General features: G+C 47.1%; 1 long non-coding RNA gene across 1 annotated transcript; it reads left to right on the top strand.

Moving 5' to 3' along the window:
• The first annotated feature begins 14,281 nt into the window (after positions 1-14,281).
• LOC142484036 (uncharacterized) lies at positions 14,282-16,106 on the top strand. Its single transcript, XR_012797541.1, has 3 exons — positions 14,282-14,434; positions 15,417-15,494; positions 16,030-16,106. It is a non-coding gene; the product is annotated as an uncharacterized LOC142484036 (long non-coding RNA).
• Positions 16,107-18,975: the final 2,869 nt, after the last annotated feature.

Raw genomic sequence — 18,975 nt, 5'->3', positions numbered from 1 at the left:
TTACAAGACGAACCGGGGGACAAGACACACTGACTATGTAGAAGGGAGGGGGGGGGAAGGGAGGGGGGGGTTAGAGGGCTCGAAGGGGTGTTCCGCCTATCCTCAGCCGTTCGGGCGCCGTGCATGTATTTTAGAGTAACCACTTTCTCCGAGAACCTTGGCCCACGCTCACCTGCTGTTACCTCTTTGGCTGCCTCCTACACTAGGGTCCTATTCTACCCTGGGTCCCGCTCCTCCTCCGGATTCTCTGTCGCTATGTTGTCATGGATCCCTTTCATTACCGGAGAACGCATTTACCACCTATTATTGCAGGATTGTGGTGATATCTATTCCCGGGATGTCTGTCTGTGCCAGCCAGGGCTCCCAGACTTTTAGAAAATTTGAGCCGGTGTCGTTGACCAAACTCGTCAACTGTTCCATCCGGCATACAAACCAAATTCTATTTATAATCTTGGGGATAATCGGAATCTCTGGTTGTTTCCATACTGCTGCGATCTCGCATCTGGTGGCTGTAGCCAGATGTGCGATCAATTTATGTGTGGCGTTAGATAGCCCCTTGACTCGTCTGCCCAACAGGAACAGCCACGGGTCTAAGGGGATGTCCACTTCTAGTAGTCTCTGAAGCCAATCTTTAATCTCCTCCCAAAGCGGGTTTACCTTCGTACAAGACCACAGCATATGGAATAAGTCCGCTCTCTCTCCGCACTGCTTGGGGCAGAGCGGAGAGTAGCCTTTGACAAATTTAGATAATTTAGCGGGCGTGTAATACCACCTCATCAGGACTTTATATGCGTTCTCCTTTAATGTGGTGCAGATGGAGCTTTTGGCCGCCATCTGCAGGATCTTATCCCAGTCTTCGTCTTCTAATGTCTCCCCCATATCTGCTTCCCACTGTCTCATGTAGGCCAGTTTGGGTTGGTCGTCCGTCTTTGGGCACACTACTTCCCTGTACATTCTAGATGTTAGTCCCCTTGTGTCCGTATCTCTTGAACAGAGCTGCTCAAAATTTGTTCTCCGGGGCCGAATTGGGGCTTCATTGTAGAAGGCCCTGATCTGGAGGTATCTAAAGAATTCAGTGTTTGGTAAATTGTTCTCCTCTTTAATGTGATCAAATGTTTTTACACGTTGCCTGCCCTCCAGATCTTTTAGGCGGAGATACCCAGCTTGAATCCATTTTGAGAAAATAGAGCTATCCATACCTGGAGCAAAGTTTGGGTTCCCCCAAATGGGAGTCATCAGAGAGTTCAGGGATGTGAGGTGGCACTTGATCTTTACCGCGTCCCAGACTTTCAAGGAGTTGACCATGGTCTGCAGAGGAGTCCGCATGACGGCCCGACTTTTTTTGGGCAACCAAATTAGATTCCTAATATCTATTGGTGTGCAACATGTTTTTTCTAGCGCTACCCACCAGTAGGCGAACAAGCATGGCACCCCCAACCCTCCTCTCAAGGTCGGCCTCCTTAAGATCGCTTTGTTAATTCGTGGGTTTTTCTTATTCCAGATAAACTTTGTTATTAAGGACTGAAGCGAGAGGATATCTTCTTTTATCAGGGGGATCGGGAGGGCCTGGAAAAGGTACAGCACTCGTGGCAGGAGATTCATCCTCACACTATGAATACGGCCTATCCACGAGATACTGTACTCCGCCCATCTCCGGAGATCCTCACGGAGAGTCCGAAACAACCTGGGATAATTTGCTTTATATAAAGCCTTATATTCTTTTGTGATATATACCCCTAAATACTTAATCATAGAGGGTTGCCATTTAAAATTAAAATTGAGTCCAATTAGTTTTTCTACTGGTTTGGGTAAATTTATATTGAGGGCTTCCGATTTGGCCTGATTAATTTTGAACCCAGAAATTTGTTTAAAGGTCCCCAAAATTGAGAAGACATTGGGCAGGGAGGTGAGAGGCTGTGATAATGTCAGGATCACATCATCTGCGTAGAGCGCCACTTTGTGTGATTGCTCTTTTACAGCTATGCCCGTAATATCCGGGTTGTTTCTGATATGTGCCGCCAAGGGTTCTACGCAGAGGGCGAACAACAAAGGGGACAGCGGGCATCCCTGGCGTGTGCCACTCTTAATTTGAAATTGCTCTGATGGGAATCCCTGGTGTCTCACCCTTGCCGTTGGCCCCTCGTATAGGGCCATGATGGCCTCCAAGAGGCGTCCCTCAAAGCCAAATGCCTCAAGCGTCCCTCTCAAGTAGGGCCAATCGATTCTATCGAAGGCTTTCTCAGCGTCCAGACTTAGTACCATTGACGGGATATTCTGTTTCTGTGCCAAATCCACCAAATCTATTATCCGTCTGGTGTTGTCCGCCGCTTGCCTTCCTCCGATGAACCCCACCTGATCTGGATGGACTAACCTGGGAAGGACGATACCCACTCTATTAGCTAGTAATTTGGAGAAAAATTTTACATCCGTATTAATCAGCGAGATGGGCCGGTAGCTCTTACAGTCTGCCGGGTCCTTACCAGGTTTATGGATCAGGGAGATTGACGCCTGAAGCATCTGAGCTGGGAACGAGGCCCCGTGTAAAATAGAGTTAAATAGCTTCAATAGATGTGGGGCTAAAATTTTCAGGTATTTTTTATAGTATAAGTTGGAGAAACCATCTGGGCCGGGCGCTTTGGCAGGCTTAAGTGACTTTACAACTACCGTTAACTCTTCTAAAGAGAAGTCCGTCTGTAACGCTTCCTTCTCCACCCTGCTCAAGGTCGGTAATTTGGCTTCTTTTAAGAATTCCCCAAGATTATCCCTCGTCTTTTGATTGTGTATGACCTTACCCCCATCGTACAGCGTCTCGTAGTAGCTTTTGAACTCTGCCACGATCCTCTGAGAATTAGAAGTAAGCTCACCCCCTTGTGTGCGGATAGTTTGTACATGATAATTAGGAATTTTATTTTGAAGAAATCCTTAATCCTCTCACCAATTTCTCTCTGCAAATTTGGGATTTTTAATAACAGCTCGTTTAGCCTCCAGTTTGCTCCAGGTCTGTCTAGTAAGTTTAGAGTGCACCGCAGCTCGATAGGTGCGTGGTCGGACCACGAAATATCGTGGATCCCCGTGTGGGAGACCACTGGGACCAGTCTGTTTGATACTAGGAAGTAGTCCAGCCTACTGTATCTGTTATGGGGGTGGGAGAAGAAGGTATAATCTCTACTTTGGGGATGCTGTTCACGCCATATATCTACCAATTGGCAATCCTTCAATCCCTGCGTGATTTGCTGAATATCTAACTTAGGGGGGAGACTAGCGGCCGTGCACCGGTCTAACTTGGGATTCAGTGTCCTGTTGAGATCACCCGCTATTATCATGTTTCCCTTTGCCTCCTTTTGTAGCTTACGGAAGAAAAGGGAAAAGAAATCCGCTGAGACTTCACAGGGTGCATAAACTGATGCTAACGTGAGTGGTTTCCCCTGGACTGAACCCACCAGGATTAAGAATCTGCCCTCCCTATCTGCCACCTTCTTCTCGATTGTGAAGTCTATCCTGTTGTGTATGGCTATTGCTACCCCTCTCTTTTTCACTTGAGCTGATGCTAAGTGCACTACACGGAATTCTTTGTCTAAGAATTTAGGGTAACTGTCTCTGGAGAAGTGTGTCTCTTGGAGAAAGAGGAAATCGGCTTTAAGTCTCTTGTAATCTCTGAGGGCTAGCTTGCGCTTCGCTGGACCGTTAAAGCCTTTAACGTTGTGAGAGATACATCTGACCTCGTTATTCATAATATTTTATTTGTGACCTTTTTCCGCCGGAGTAGTCCTGGGCCATTCTGGGTCTTCTGGACGATGGGGAGTTCCCGCACTTTGTCTCTTTCTGTCCTCTGCAGCTTCTCTTCTGCGCCCTGCTAGGGGGATGGGGTACGTGGGGGGGGAAGTGACACAGAGGGAAAGCACATCAAGGGTTACAACAGAAAGACCACAACACAAATACATGTAAACATATAAAACTATGGTATCGGCTCCGGGACTTCCCTGTCCCACAGCCCATCCCAATGCCTTTCGGGTAGAGGTATTAGCGGGTCCCAGACCTCGCCCCCTCCCCTCTTCCCCAAGGACTTTAGTCGGATCTGGGGGTCCCTCCCCCTTTCCGACCCCATTGAGGCTCATGCCGACTCCGGGGTAGACCATCCGACACCCACCCCGTGTCCGCGCTCCCTTTTACACCCTGAAAACTGGGGTTTCCCCCCTTACATGTCTCGCCAGGCATGTCCACCTGCTTTTTTGTCCGGCTGCCCGCCGTAACCAGGTCCACGTGTTGTCAACCTGCGCATGCTCTCTGTCTTGTCTTGCCTAACCCTGCCTCGCCCTTCTCTGAGCTTAGTCCTCCCCTCTTTTATAATTCTCTAATAACTAATTGATAGTTCCGCCCTTACTTCCCCCTGCCATCTTCTAACTTCCTTGTACTCTCTACGTCCTTCTCCCTACTCTCTTCCCCTCCCAATCTTTTCTCCGCTGCTCCCTGATCCCTTCTCTCTCTCTACTTACTGTCCTTTCCCCTCCTATTCTGTAACTTGCTTCCTCTTAGTTCTGACTCTACCTCCTCAACTCGCTTTCTACCCCTATAGCCTGCTTCTGCTCGTCCTTCAGTTTATCTTCCCCCTTCCTCTTTCCCTACTTCCCCCTGCTTTTCTACTCCGTCTCCCTTTCCTCCCACTCTCTATCATCCTCGCCTTCCTTATTTCCCTGCTACTACTCTGCGGCGGCTGGCTCCGTATGACCCTCCGTTACAGCGTCCCTGGGTCCTGCGGGAGTTCCGGCGCGTTGAGGCTCCAGAAGATGACGTCATCGGGTTCTGTGTCTGCTGCCTCCTCCAAGATGGCGTCGCTCTACGAGGTTCCGGCAGGGTTGAGTTTCCGGTTTCCTGCTTCCGGTCGCCATTTTGGGAGATGCCCTGCCACGAGGCGGAGGTGGTGCGTGCTCTCTCTTCCCGCCTTTGGAGATCTTCCGCCATCTGCGTCTCACTCTGGCACTCACCATGCTTTAGCTCCGCCGCCATCTTTCGCCACTTGCAGGTAAGTTCCCAGCAATTTATTCTGTAGGGGTTCTGCTTTTGTCTGTCTCGCGGTGCATTTCCCCCCCCCCCCCCCCGTCGGTGATTGCCGTACTGTCTGTAACTGTCCTGGAGCCCACCGCCGGCACTTGTCTCACCAAGGATCTTGAGGCGGGCCATGCTGACTCTGACGCAGGGCTGGGACACCGTACTGCACCGACACACTTTATTCGAGCAAATACCCAGTATGTACCTGGCAGATACCTGGAATGCGCCGCTCCTCACCTCTGACAAGCCCCGTTGCGTTTGCCTTCCCAGCCTGGGTTCATGCCTGGCTGACGGGCGGCTGATCTGTTAAATGATAATGATTAGGATTTAATAGGCTGCAATGCTTCGCGTGTGTACCAGATGGCATAAATTCATGAATTGTAATGCAGTATATATATATATACTGTGCAGTATTGCAGCCAGCGGGAATAAAATGCTTCAATCCCTGCCTGGAAATACCTCAATGCACTCGGGCAGAAAACAGTCACAAACCTCAATACACCCGGGTATACCCGAATTCGTGGGACTAGCCGAGCTCAAATAAAGTGTGTCGCCAGTGTAGGTTCTGGACAGGCGGGCATAATGTCCACTTAGGCGGGCAGTTTCGGGGGTTAACAACCAGACCTTATAACTTTGGCCACAACTTTGGAACTTTGAATGAGCGCAACCGTGCGCTTTTGTGGGGCTACCACCGCTGCTTCTCAGCGCTTTTTCCCTTTTGCTTTTGGTGAACCATTCCCTCCACTCCACTCCGGTTCTAGCGCCACCGCCTCATCCACCACTTGCGCAGGGGCATCTCTTAGGCCCAGCTTTGCCAGGAACTCCGGGCCCTCTGCGGGGTCTTTCATAGTGAATGCCCTCCCGTTCCTTGTTATTTGTAACCCGAACGGAAAGGTCCACCTGTACCTCACGTTTTGGTCGCGGAGGACCTTTGTGAAGGGGAACAGACCACGGCGTCTGAGTAGTGTGGCTGGGGACAGGTCTTGAAACACAAGCATCTTGTTGCCCTCAAAGTCCACTGATGCCAGGGGCCGAGTTTGTCGCAATATGGCCTCCTTCGTGAAGAAGTGCAGCCGGGTAATTATGTCCCGCGGTTGCTCGTTTTGTACCGGGCGCGCCCGGAGGGCCCTGTGGCATCTATCTAGGGCCAGTGCGTCCCTGTTGAGGTCGTGGAGGAGGGTTTCCATCCATCTGGTGATGTATTCATTGCAGTCTCCCACCTCCTCTGTGACCCCCCGGATCCGCAGATTATTCCTTCTATCCCGGTTCTCTGCATCTTCCTGCCGTTCCCGCAACTCATCTATCTGTCGCTGCAGGTCCCCCGTTTTTTTGTCAGTCTTTTTGACCACCTTTATTGTCTGGTCCACCTTTCTCTCCAGGTCGTCTGTTCTCGTGCCCAGCTTTACTACGTCTCTTTTAACTTCTTTAATTTCGGCCTGTAGGAGTGACTTGAGGTCGTTGTACATCTCCTAACAGGCAACAAGGCTTGATTGCTGGGGCCCTCTTCCTCACCTTCTAACTCCGTGTCAGTGTCCGGGTTTGAAGATGGCGCCATTTCTTCCAGGCCCCCGCTTGTGCTTGCTCCGCCAAAATATGCCCGAACGTCCGCCGATTTTGGCTTTTTGGCTTTTTCTGTGTGACGGGTTTTTTCGGGGCCATCCTGGGGTATTCAGAGGGGGTGCCTGCTGCTTTTGGTTTGCGAAACTTTATTTTTTTTGGGGTGTTTTCAAGTTATTCTGTTATGCGCGGCACGGAGCTAGAGACTTAGGCTGCCATCTCCGTGTCCTTCGCGCATGCGCCTCGCTGCGGCTGCTTTTAAAGATATACAGTGTGAGACTGGAATCTCTCATCCCCGAGGGGGGGGGGGGACTCTCTGGAAGGATTCCACCCGTATTCCTGGGGCTCAGAGATGGAGGCGCTGCACCATTACATACATAGTTACATAGTTACATAGTAGATGATGTTGAAAAAAGACGTACGTCCATCAAGTTCAACCTATGCTAAATTCAGACAACAGATACTTTATTCTATATCTATACTTACTTATTGATCCAGAGGAAGGCAAACAAAAAACCCCATTAAGGGGAAAAATTAATTCCTTCCTGACTCCAAGAATTGGCAATCGGATTAATCCCTGGATCAACATCCTTCCCATATATACTTATTTGGTATATCCCTGTATACCTTTCCCATCTAAAAAGATGTCCAACCTTTTTTTGAACAAATCTATTGTATCTGCCATCACAGTCTCTATGGGTAATGAGTTCCACATTTTAACTGCACTTACTGTAAAGAACCCTTTCCTTTGTTGCTGGTGAAATTTCCTTTCCTCCAACCTTAAGGGATGGCCCCGAGTCCTTTGTACTGCCCGTGGGATGAATAGTTCTCTGTGAGCGCCGGGGGGACAAAGCTGTGAGCGCCAGGGGGGCAAAGGTGGGAGCGCCGGGGGGGCAAAGCTGTGAGCGCCGGGGGGGGCAAAGGTGGGAGTGCCGATGGGGCAAAGGTGGGAGCGCCGGGGGGCAAAGGTGGGAGCGCCGATGGGGCAAAGGTGGGAGCGCCGATGGGGCAATGGTGGGAGCGCCGGGGGGGCAAAGGTACAAGGTGGTACAAAGGTAGGCGCACCCCCGCTACCACCTCCTATTACCCCCCCAGGCTGGGACCCGGGACAGAAAGGGGACACTCACCGCGAACAGAGGAGCCGGAAGACACGTGTGCTCTGCACAAAGCGGAAGTCCCGCCCCCGGCTTCCTCTGACCTGCCTGCAACCAATCCCCTGCGGGCCGGCCGGCATTCTAAATCCCGCCCCCGGCATAATCATTCATCCAATCCCATGCGGGCCGGCCGGCATTCTAAGTCCCGCCCCCGGCATTCTCCTTCATTCAGTCTCCCCGGCAGCATTCACACACACACACATACACTGGCGACACACTTTATTCGAGCTCGGCTAGTCCCACGAATTCGGGTATACCCGGGTGTATTGAGGTTTGTGACTGTTTTCTGCCCGAGTGCATTGAGTTATTTTCCGGCCGGGATTGAAGCATTTTATTCCCGCTGGCTGCAATACTGCACAGTACATATATATATACTGCATTACAATTCATGAATTTATGCCATCTGGTAGACACGCGAAGCATTGCAGCCTATTAAATCCCAATCATTATCAATTAACAGATCAGCCGCCCATCAGCCAGGCATGAACCCAGGCTGGGAAGGCAAATGCAACGGGGCTTGTCAGAGGTGAGGAGCGGCGCATTCCAGGTATCTGCCAGGTACATACCGGGTATTTGCTCGAATAAAGTGTGTCGGTGCAGTAGAAAATACTTACTGGCCGCCGCATTCCCTCACCGCCGCTGCCCCGCAATACCGGGACCAGGGACAAAAACCGGGACGGAGCTAAAATCGGGACAGGGCAGAAAAAAACGGGACTGTCCCGGCAAAACCGGGACGAATGGCCACCCTACTTAGACTATTCACTTGAGTGGACCATAAAGTGTCTTATAGAGGGAACTCTAAGGTGTCTTAAGATGCATTAAGATATATTATGTATGTAAATATTTATTTATATAGCGCTTTATAAGAGAGGCAATACAGTACAGAGAATTATAGTACAATAAGTGCAACAAACAAAATCAGACAATAGGAAAGGAAATCCCTGGCCTGGAGAGCTTACAGTCTTAATGCTAGATCCATGGAACTCTCTTGTGTTTACGCTAATAACGGGACATTCCTGAAATTGGTACCTGACCCTGTGTGGTAGGCAGAGACACAGGGGCAGTGCCTGCCAATATCATAAAGAGCAGTGCACTTCCTATTTAGTAGAAGTGTGTGTCAGAGTTAAGAGTTCAGTCCAGAGTTAGAGTCTGCTGAGTCTGTCACCTGGCTGGCCCAGGGTGACAGAGAGAGCCTATATCAATTGGCCGTTGGAGAAGGGGAGCCATCAGCCTCTGAGTAGAGCTGATGCAACCTTAGTTAGGGAGGTGGACCAATTCCTCTCACCCTGTTTAGGGGGCGAGGGAAGAGCTAGCCCCACCCTGCGTGCCCTTGACCTGGGGTGGTGGCAGGGACACAGAGACCATCCTGAGGGAGAGCAGTCCTGTGTGGAGGAAGACACCCTGTACCTGATTGACAGTCTTGTTGCTGCTATTCTGCTGCTGTGAATAAAGAGCTGCGGCTGCTTTTAAAGATATACAGTGTGAGACTGGAATCTCTCATCCCCGAGGGGGGGGGACTCTCTGGAAGGATTCCACCCGTATTCCTGGGGCTCAGAGATGGAGGCGCTGCACCATTACATACATAGTTACATAGTTACATAGTAGATGAGGTTGAAAAAAGACGTACGTCCATCAAGTTCAACCTATGCTAAATTCAGACAACAGATACTTTATTCTATATCTATACTTACTTATTGATCCAGAGGAAGGCAAACAAAAAACCCCATTAAGGGGAAAAATTAATTCCTTCCTGACTCCAAGAATTGGCAATCGGATTAATCCCTGGATCAACATCCTTCCCATATATACTTATTTGGTATATCCATGTATACCTTTCCCATCTAAAAAGATGTCCAACCTTTTTTTGAACAAATCTATTGTATCTGCCATCACAGTCTCCATGGGTAATGAATTCCACATTTTAACTGCCCTTACTGTAAAGAACCCTTTCCTTTGTTGCTGGTGAAATTTCCTTTCCTCCAACCTTAAGGGATGGCCCCGAGTCCTTTGCACTGCCCGTGGGATGAATAGTTCTTTTGAAAGCTCCTTGTATTGTCCCTGAATATATTTGTATATAGTTATCATATCCCCTCTTAGACGCCTCTTTTCTAATGTAAATAAATCCAATATAGCTAGCCTCTCCTCATAAGTTAGAATGTCCATCCCCTTTATTAATTTGGTGGCTCTTCTCTGCACTCTCTCTAGTTCCATAATGTCTTTTCTTAGGATTGGTGCCCAAAATTGTACTCCATATTCAAGGTGTGCTCTTACTAATGCTTTGTAAAGGGGCATAATTATGTCTACTTCCCTTCCATCCATTGCCCGTTTGATGCAAGATAAGATCTTGTTTGCCTTTGCAGCTACTGCATGACATTGGGCACTATTGCTAAGCCTGCTGTCTACAAGCACTCCTAAATCCTTCTCCATCAAGGATTCCCCCAATATATCTCCATTTAATTTGTAAGTCGCCTTTTTATTCTTGCATCCCAAATGCATAACCTTACATTTATCTGTATTAAACCTCATTTGCCATTTACCTGCCCACGTTTCCAGTCTCTCCAAGTCCTTCTGAAGAGAAATTTCATCCTGCTCTGATGAGACGGAGGCATTCACCCCAGAAACCTGGTCCTGTCATCCCCCATACCATCGCGGGAGACTCAGGCCCCCCTGTTGCCAGCAGGTATGCACCACACTCAGACACGTAGCAAGACCCTAGTACAGAGGAGGGGGCCCGATCTGCGATTGGCCCAGGGAAGGGGGGCTACATTGGGAATCGATGTTATTTTTCTTCATATTAATGGGTATCCTCAAAGCTAATGATATGCCAAAATGACGTCCATTAGCAAAACTACAATTGTTTCTTCACTTTTTCTGCTTGATGAATAGGGTGACCAGATTTCGAAAATGAAAAATCGGGACACCTTAAAAAATTATTTATTAAACAAATTACATCACGTGACACCCCCCATTGCCATGACAACAAGACACTCTGATGCCCCTGCAGTGTTAGTGTGTATAGAGGTGGGGGCTTTGCTTGGGCCCTTCAACTCTTACAGCCAGGGCATTATTGGCCAGGAATGCCCAGTTCGGAGGGGATTACTACTTCAAAATGTATTTGATTCGTAACAACATCAAAAAACTCTAATACCAATAACTAACAACCACAGACAATGATAATCTAAACCATCAAATAAAATGTCTACGGCCCTTGTTCAAGCATGTTTGCGGTACTTACCAGATAAATCAGTGCCTGCAATCCACGACTGTATCCGCCTCTCCGAGCGTCTGTAAGCAATCCAGCGTTCCTGGTGTGTGGCTGAAGAGGTGAGGGACTCCCTCCTCTCAAACGGAAAAGAAGAGCAAAAAGTTGGAACATACCTACTGTATCATACAGGGATGAGAGAGAGAGACAGAGAATGAGAGAGAGACAGAGAATGAGAGAGAGACAGAGAATGAGAGAGACAGACAGAGAATGAGAGAGAGACAGAGAATGAGAGAGAGAGAGAGAATGAGAGAGAGACAGAGAATGAGAGAGAGACAGAGAATGAGAGAGAGACAGAGATTGAGAAAGAGATACAGAGAGAGGGACATAGGGAGAGAGAGACACAGAGAGAGAGAGACAGACACAGAGAGAGAGACACAGAGAGAGAGAGAGAGAGAGAGAGAAAGAGACAAAAGTAAAGTACTGTATAACCATTATACCGTACCCCCTAGTATTCGTGTAATCATTGTCCCACACCCCCTATTACTCACGCTTTGGCAATACTGAAATGTTCTTTTGACAGAGACACACAGAGAGAAACAGAGACACACAGAGAGAGACAGAGACACAGAGAGAGAGTCAGAGACACAGAGAGAGAGACAGAGACACAGAGAGAGAGACAGAGACACAGAGAGACACACAGAGAGAGACAGAGACACAGAGAGAGAAACAGAGACACACAGAGAGAGACAGAGACACAGAGAGACACACAGAGAGAGACAGAGACACACAGAGAGAGACAGAGACACACAGAGAGAGACAGAGACACAGAGAGAGAGAGAGAGAGAGAGAGAGAGAGAGAGACACGGGCCTATTTAGTAAGCGTCGATAAGGCTGCGTCTATAGTATTTCAGACGGAGGGAAGGCACACACGCTGCAATACACTTGCTGAAGCCTGAGCTTTTTTATGGCTTTGCAGGGTATGCAGCGGTTGCGATTGGGGGCGTGGCAATAAATATTTGGAGGCGTGGCAATAACGTTCCGGCGCGGACGTCACTTCCCTACCTCACATCCCGATCCACCGGCATTTTTTCAGATGCAGCATCTGAAGCACTGTGCAGACAAGAAGAAAAATGCACACAATGCGCACCAGAGATTAAAATATAGTAAATTATTTATTAATAAAACAAGAAATAACCGAGGGGGATCCAACCCCACCTCAGTACTTTCTTCTCGTTGCTATTGCCACACTATACGTCCTGACGCCGGAAGGGAAGTTGGTACGCGACCAAGACGAGACGCCGGATTTACAGTGGAACCACAACATACCACAGATTGCTGGAGGACCACACTGCGAGGGGCGCAGCCTATCGAGTTTCCCGGTCATCGTCCAAAGTCTGGATCTGCGGATTGACCACCGGATTACCACGGAGCCCGAGCTTGTCTCACACAATGCTTTTACCAAACGGGCGTTTGTGAGTTTGCTATTTTTATCTTGGCCAGGAAATGAAATTGTTAAACCGAATTTACACATGGAGCGGGCGCTTTCTCTTCTTTTTTTTGTTTAGATATCTATCGAGGAGGTGGTTGTTTCCCCGAAGAGAGCTGCCAGGGCTCCAGAGGACGCCCGAATTGGATCCTTTTATGATTGAGTTATAACATAGCTATTAGAGCTAGGTTTCTGGACTTTTATTGTGTTTAGGCATAGTGTTTATTATTATTTTATTACAGCTACTTTTTAGTAATTGCACTGTTATTAATTCTGACCACTAATTCTCACTGCCATTATAATCTCTCTCTAGCCACAACCAAATTGCTATATCAGCTATATTATTTATTGGTTATACCAGGGGAGCACAAACTTTTGCAGCTCGCCCCCCTGCCGGTGCTCGCGCCCCCCCCCCCCTACCTTGATGCGGCGTCATGTGACCTGCAGCGGCATTTGACGAGGGTGACAGCACATGACCCCGCGGCGTAATTTTACATACTGTGCTATATGTATGCACACACAGCTGTCTCTTACACATACAAATACGGTTTTTCCATCCCTATACATCAATAGGGACCACAAAGTATCCACACACACTTTTAGTAGTGCTACAAACTCTCACATTTCCACACCCACCCACACCATTTATATCCACTCCCACTCCACACACACCTTTTGTAAAGCACTGAATATACTGTGGGCTCTCCATTCATTTTCATTCACACTGATACACATACACACTCTTTCATAACTTGCTTTCAGGAACCTTTTGACACCTCTAGGCATAAAACACATCCACACCGGGGGAAGGACCAGCACAGATAACATTCCAAGAGACACTGTTTTTAAGTATACAGTACCTTTTGCTTGCTTCATTCATTGTAACATCGCCGGAAGAAGAGATCAGTGTATCTCGAAAGCTCGCACAAATAAAAGCATTTCGTTAGCCACAGAACGGTATCATCTATTTATTTTTTGATTATTGAAGCTCGGCTAACACGGTACTGATACCTCTATATATATATATATATATATATATATATATATATATATATATATATATATATATATATATATATATATATTGCGTGCGCACACACACATATAACGTTTTATCCAACTTTTTCATTTATCATTTGTAGAGAAAATGAACAATGCCGCCAGAAGTGCTATTTTTCAAAATGTAACATCTCTACTAATTAGTGTAAAATGATACTTCATATAAAGCAGGTTATGGGACCCAGTATAAAATGACCTTCATGTTTCTTATCACATCCCAGTATATGGATACTTTCTATTATCACAAGCTGCTAACATGTGACAGGGCTCAGAGTCTGAGCCCAGAATGTGACATACAGAACATTCTCATTCTAAATTTCAAAAAATATTGTGTTGATTTCTGACCTGACTGCCGTGGTTACAGCTCAACCACTCTGTTCTACTGTATGTCACCACTTTCTGCCACAACCAGCTGACGGTGGATCTGCAAGGAGTTCAACGCTCATTGGCATCACATCTGTGGCTTGGTTGACGTATCATTTCTCCAGCTTTTTATTGTATTGTTTTTAAATAGATTATATTTATTTAGTTGAATAGATATTTATTTAGTTTAATAGATGTTTATTTAGTTTAATAAATTATATTTCTTAGTTTAATAAGTTATATTTCTTAGTTTAATAAATTATATTTCTTAGTTTAATAAGTTATATTTGTTAGTTTAATAAATTATATTTCTTAGTTTAATAAGTTATATTTGTTAGTTAATAGATTATATTTGTTAGCACAGTAGATTATATTTACTAGTATTTAAGTCTTCCCCTCAGTGCCCCATTAGGACCCGTGCGCATATTTCACATCTTTTCGGAGTCGCTTATTTTTTAGACCCTCGGAGCCGAAACCTAAAGGGGTCAGCTAAGAAAGTTCGGATCAAGAGGAGCCGCACAGCTTAAAGACAGAACATTTCCAAGGGAGATGGAGACAATTTGGGTAAGATCTGATTAAAGGACAACCTTTGAGGAAGGAAAGGGTGACGGGGGAGTCTAAGAAGGGGGTGAGAGAGCAAGGTGGTGTGTCAGATTGGGGCAGAGCAAGAGAACGCAAAAATGATGGGGATTTGCTGCACACCAAAAAAAAACAATAAGTAGTGATACTTTTACCGGTGCCCCTTAGTCTCAGGGAAGACCGGCATTTCGTCCAATGGATACAATATGATTGATGGGAAAGGGCACATGGATTTGAATAAAAAAAGATAATTTATTGTGCCACAGACTACAATGTTTCGGCTGCTGGCCTTTCTTTGCTGGATTTAGTGGGTTTAGCCAGTTTACCTGAGAAAGACCAGCAGGCCGAAATGTTGTTGTCTATGGCAGTGCAAGAGAAAACAGGTTGGGGGGGTGGGTTCTCGCAAAGTCGCCGACCCATGGGTGAGTGTCTCCGGTGGAAACTAGTCCTGGACCCCGGGAAAGCTGTCTGTGGCCCATACAAGCTGAGTAACATCTAGAAAGGACACGTATGTTCAGAATGAGTTAGCATGGTATTTTGAGAGGCACCATAGCAGGTCAGTGCAAGTCAGTGCAGAGCACTGCAGGGTCAGTCAATATGAGGAAGGGTCCGATGGAGGAGTTGGAGGGTCCCAGAATATCTCTTAAAGCAGGGGTGCGCAAATCGAGGGGCAAGACATTTTCTTCGGAGGAGGGGCTCGGCGATTACAGAGGCCCCTCGCTCTTCCCCACAGCATTTAAATTAAATGCCGGAGATCGCGCGCAAGGCCTCTGTAAGTTCCCTTTCCTTGTCTCCGGCGGCTTCTGGCGACAGCAACGTGGCGTCACATGATGTGGCATTGCCATAGCAACGTGATATCACATGACGTTGTTACATCAGAACGTCGGAGACAAGGTGGGGAAGGTGGAGGGGGGAGCAGGGGGAAAAGGTTGTGCAACCCTGTCTTAAAGCATTGTCTTGCATACAGATCAGAGGCCAAGAATGGATATGGATATCCGATGTGAAGCCGGAAATAAGACAGAAAAGACCGTTTCGGGGGAAGAAGGTGAGTGATGAAATAGCCGTCACTGTGTAACTCTTCCAATTACCTGCAACTTCATGCAGAGAAATAGCAACGCTTGTTTTTAACGTGCTAAGCGCCTAATGGGGAATTCAACTGCTGAGAGGTTAAGGGAGTTACTAACCCAAACTCAGCGACGTTTCTGTGTCTCTGTGATAACTCCCCCAGGACATGCCTGAAAACCAGAGGTAACTCAATGTATTTTTGATAAATAGAAACATGACCTTCTGGGGTGGGGTATATAATGGGTACTGGGCCTGGTGAGGTGGGTATAACGGGTACTGGGCCTAGTGAGGTGGGTATAACGAGTACTGGGCCTGGGGAGGGGCGTATAACAGGGTACTGGGCCTTGGGAGGGTTGTATAACTGGGTACTGGGCCTGGGGAGGTGGGTATAACGGGTATTTGCCCTGTGGAGGGCGGTATAACGTGGTATTGGGGATGGGGTATAAGTGGCACAGGAGATCTTGCGATACAGAGTATCACTGTCCCTGGTTACAAACACTTCATGTCTCCTGCAGATCAGGACACGCACGAAGGTGGTGCCCTTTGTGCCACCAGACGACGAGGCGGGCTACGAGGCGGACGACGAGGCAGACAACAAAGCTGGCGTCAAGTGGTGCGAAGAGGTGGGCTACAAGGCGGCCGATGACGCAGACGTGGTGTACGATGACCAAGGAGCATACGACAGGTGTGGCCGTATCTGCTTCTTCACCTTTTTTAGGCGGAGGAGAAGACCTCGGGAGCAGGTAGGAGAATACGAGAGGTGCGGACAGATCTGCTGCTTCACCTTTTTTAGGCGGAGAAGAAGCCAGGAGCAGGTAGCAGAGGAGCCAGGGCATAGATACAGGGGTATTCTAGGGGCCCTGAGAAGTTGGTTTGACCGCAGGAGAGGCAGATAAGATCAGGAAGGCTGCGGGAGGGGCAGGTACTAGAGGGAGATAGGGATATTGGGCGTGAGAGGGTGAGAGAGAACAAGGAGCAGGGCCGGAGCACGGGTTTCATGCGCCCGAGGCGAAACTTAAAATTTGTGCCCCAGTTGTATAAAAAATAATAAGATAAATAAAATAATAAAATAAACAGTGGCGTAGCTATCGGGGCTGCAGGGGGGTGCGACCGCACCCCAGCGCGACGCAAAATAAAAATAAAAGGGCGCCAAAATACTGGATAAAAAAAAGAATAATAATTTTAAAAAAAAGATAAATAAATAAAATAATAAGAGGAAAAAATAATAATGATTATTAATGCGCCCCTAGGACCTCTGCGCGCTAGGCGACCGCCTAATGGCCGGCCGGCCCTGCGAAGTATGCGGGAGGAAAAGGGGTGAATGGGATAGATATGCAGGGGGATGGGGGAGCAGGTGAGTTATATACAGGGGCACAAGGGCCCCATCACCCGCATCTCTATATACTGAGTGTGCCCCTGTGTATAACAACGCTGATCTGTGCTGCTCCATCTGATCTCACTGTGCAGTGATCCAGGGACCATCCGATCGCCATTTAATGGGGTCAGGAAGGAATTTTTTTCCCCCATTGCACAGCAGGGGTTATGTTTCGCCTTCCTCTGGATCACAGCAACAAACTGCCCTTTGTGCATGAATTATCAGTGAGATCTTTATACACCCTGCATTGGTCTTCACCCCTTTGCTGCCGGAGGGGCCTGCAATGCACTGCTCTGCGTGTTACTATATCGCTCTGCAATGTGCTGCAGGCCCCTCCCAGCAAAGAGATTAATTATTTCAATAAAATACCCTCTTTAATCCAACCTATGTGTAGTGTCTTTTCTATCCGTTGTATCTATTGCTAACAGCTCAGTGATTCTTCCCCAGGATGCTGCACTAGTGTCACGCTGCCAAGCCCGGGTGTGAGGGAGATTTATAGGGTCACATATACACTTCTGCCAAAACACGAGTGCAAGATCTGTCATATCTTTTATTACACAAAACGGTATCTAAAAAGGAAAAATAACATACATGGGATTCTGCTTCAAATCTCTCTTTAATTACAAACCAATTTGCAAATCATTCAGATTAGAGTCAAGCGAAAGAAAGGGTTAAGTATCTCATGTAAAGTATATGCAGTGTAGGCTGTTCTGCAGCATTACATGCAGGGGGCAAAGGGTAGGAGATATAAGTAATGCTGATCTCAGAGCTGACCGGCTGACCTGCTCTACTGGCTGACCGGCTGACCTGCTCTACCGGCTGACCAGCTGACCTGCTCTACTGGCTGACCGGCTGATCTGCTCGACCGGCTGACCTGCTCTACTGGCTGACCGGCTGACCTACTCTACCGGCTGACTGGCTTCCCTTCTTTCAGCTAAATGACCTGAATTGTGGCCCCTGTATCTCCCAATTAAAGCTGCAGTTCAGGCAATATCCTGCATGTGTGGTTTTTTTTAATAAATCAGTTCTGTATTAAGAAAAAATACTTTTAGCATTTTCTGTTTTTAAAAAAACAACTTTGAAAGACCAATTTTCTTGTATTCTATTTTAACAGCCATTTGCTAAGGCACTGCCCCTTCATGTCCTGTCACAAGCCCTGGCACACCCCTTTGTCAGCCCTGCCCTCCCTCTAGCACATGTCAGTGCAGGAGTGCTCATGAATATTCATGAGCTTCCACTGAGTGACAGAAGCAGAAGAAAAACAGATCCCTTCACTAATTATGTCACCAAATTTTGCCTATCAATACATGGAGAACGAATTGACCTGCAGCTATACAGTTCTTTAGGTAATTACAGATTACCCACATGAAACTATTAAAGTAAAAAAATAAATAAAATTTAAAAAAAAGACTGAACTGCAGCTTTAAACGTTTTATTGGCGTATTCTTGTTTGACTCGTTCTATACAGACATTTTCTATATATTCATTGTGTGATTTGATAACATCTGTAAGATCTCTCAGAATATCACATTCTGTACGTTTGTGCTGAAGTTTTTTCCATGCTCAATTTACTTAATATTAGTTTTTGGCTTCAATTATTTATATCGAGTTCAAAATACCTTTATACAGAATGCTGTTCCCCTTAGCCCACAAATGCTGCTTCATTAAAGCCCAGGGGTGGCACTTGATGCATTCTCAAAGTTTTAGGCAACATCCCTAATTTCCAAAAGTGGGATAAAATCTGTGCATATTTAAATGGTTAATTTTTCCATTTTTCCATTGTGACAAAATATAAATTTTCTCACTCAGACTCCTAAATCCCTCCCCAAATATATCCGTTTCACATAAAAGTGTGTGCGCTTCTCCTTCCGCCTAACTGGCACGTCGTCCTTACGGGCGCCACTCCTTGCAACTCCACGCTGCCCTCCAGTGGCAAAAGAAATAAGATACATTTACTATACTCGTCTGGCAGCTGCTCCCGTATAAGGTGGGTAACTCTGTATTAGGGGTCTTGGTAGAGTATATTTATACTTATGTCGGATAGATGAGGAATTAATATTCCTAACGGGTTATTGTGAGAGGCCTT

Source organism: Ascaphus truei, unplaced genomic scaffold, assembly GCF_040206685.1.
Source record: "Ascaphus truei isolate aAscTru1 unplaced genomic scaffold, aAscTru1.hap1 HAP1_SCAFFOLD_434, whole genome shotgun sequence".
Lineage (NCBI taxonomy): Eukaryota > Metazoa > Chordata > Amphibia > Anura > Ascaphidae > Ascaphus > Ascaphus truei.
Note: the sequence above shows the minus strand (reverse complement) of the source record. Positions and strands in the feature narration are given on the sequence as shown.